The 2,116-nt window shown below is 45.8% G+C and overlaps 1 protein-coding gene across 1 annotated transcript in view; it reads left to right on the top strand.

The window, feature by feature from the left end:
* The window catches only part of AUNIP (aurora kinase A and ninein interacting protein), a 28,241-nt gene that overhangs the window by 9,952 nt on the left and 16,173 nt on the right, over positions 1–2,116 (top strand). The gene's annotated exons all lie outside the window — the stretch shown is intronic.

Raw genomic sequence — 2,116 nt, 5'->3', positions numbered from 1 at the left:
AAGGAGTGCAGTGGCCGCTCCCGGCCACCGCAGCCTCGACCTGGTGGGCTCCGGCGATCCTTCCGCCTCAGCCTTCCAAGTAGCTGGAACTACAGGTGCATGCTACCACACCCGGCGAATTTTTGATTGATTGTAGAGATGAGGTCTTGCCAAGTTGCCCAGGCGGGTCTCGAACCCGCGGGCTCAGGCAATCCACTCACCTCAACCTCCCAAAAGCACGGGATTACAGACTGAGCCACCGAGCCTGGCTCACTGCATTCTTAAGTGGGCAAATTTTATGTATGTGAATTATAGCTCAATAAAACTGTTAAAATGAAAAGAAAGGCTTTGTGGAAGAAGTGGACCTTAAATCAAGGGTCAGATTTTGTTGGAAAGCGATGAGAAAATTCCAGGGACAGTAGAATAGTGCCACAGAGGCAGAAAATATAAGATATGTTTGTGAAAGAGGAAGTGAAAGCTAGGGAGTCCCCAAGACCACCCTTACTTTTGATGCCAACTGCAGTGTTTTGGTGGTCCCCAGTACCATTCTCAGGCTTCATAATTTGCTGGAAGTACTCACAGAACTCACTGAAAAATGTTATACGTATGATTAAGATGTATTACAATGAGGAAATACAGATGAAAATCAGCCAGTGACTGGGGCTCACAAAGGGCAAGTTCCAGGAGAATTCCACGTCTGAAACTTCAAATGTTCTGTCCCAGTGAAGTATTAGACAATGTTGTTCTCAGCAACCATATGTGACTACTGCAAACCATGAAAGCTTACCTAAGCCTTGGTATTCAGAGTTGTTTGAGGGGCTCAGACAGGTTGACTTACCTGTGTGGCTGACCTTAGTTTCCAGTCCCTAAGGAGGTCAAGTTGATAATGCATGGCCCAAAACCCCCACCACAAATCACATTGTTAGCATAGATTATCTGGTATGGTCCAAGGTGCTCAGGTTAAAAAAAAAAAGGCCGGGCTCGGTGGCTCAGCCTGTAATCCCGCGCCTATGGGGAGTCTGAGGTGAGTGGATTGCCTGAGCCCGCGGGTTCGAGACTCGCCTGGACAGCGAGACCTCATCTCTACAATAAATCAAAAAATCAGCCGGGCGAGGTAGCGCCTGCCTGTAATTCCGGCTACTTGGAAGGCTGAGGCGGAAGGATCGCTGGAGCCTAGCAGGTCAAGGCTGCGGTGGCCGGAAGCAGACGCTGCACTTCAGTCTGGGTGACAGAATGAGACTCCAACTCAAAAAACAACAACAACAACAAAAGACATCCCTATCAGGTGGAATATTCTAAGAACTTAGAGATTACCTCTCAGGAGTTGAAGGCAAAGACCAGGCCTCTCTTTGGCTATGATTTATTACTACCTAGGAAGTAATTCAATTAGGCTAAGATGTAGGGTATATGTAGGGGAGTTGAAGGTGAGATTAGGAGGGTAAACTAGTGCCATATTGTTGGAAATTCATGGAAAACATTCGGCTTAATGGGAGCTATTCCTTAAGATTAACTTGGTAGTGGTTATATTAGCATACATGGTACCTTGAAAGATAGGTTAGAGGGATTTGGAGGATATTGCGAGAAATAATAACAGGCAAGAAATAATAAAGGCCTAATCTAGAATGGTAGAAGTCGAAAGTTATTTATTTGTAGTGGATTTTAGTCTCTATAATTATATCATTTATATTTTCATCTCTGTAATTATCTAAAAGTATAGTTATGCTCAAGAAGGACCTAAATGGGCTTGGCAGGGTGGAGGGAGTGGGGTCTCATAGATGTTTTTGTTTTGAGTTGGAGTCCCTATCACCCAGGCTGGAGTGCAATAGTACACTCCTGGCCCCTGCAGCGTTAACCTGCTGGACTCAGGTGATCCTTCTGCCTCAGGCTTCCAAGTAGCTGGAATTACAGATGTGCGCTACCATGTCCATCTAATTTTTTGATTTATTGTAGAGACGAAGTCTCACCATGTTGCCCAGGCAGGTCTTGATCCCACGGGCTCAGGCAGTCCTCTTGCCTCAGCTTCCCAAAGTGCTGGGATTATAGACTTGAGCCACTGCACCCGACTGATGTTTTTTTTTTGTTGTTTTTTTTGTTTTTTTTTGAGTTGGAGTCTCACTCGGTCGCCCAGACTGGAGTG

The sequence above is a fragment of the Carlito syrichta genome, unplaced genomic scaffold (assembly GCF_000164805.1).
Source record: "Carlito syrichta isolate Samal-C Ts95f unplaced genomic scaffold, Tarsius_syrichta-2.0.1 Scaffold315639, whole genome shotgun sequence".
NCBI classification, from domain to species: domain Eukaryota; kingdom Metazoa; phylum Chordata; class Mammalia; order Primates; family Tarsiidae; genus Carlito; species Carlito syrichta.
Note: the sequence above shows the minus strand (reverse complement) of the source record. Positions and strands in the feature narration are given on the sequence as shown.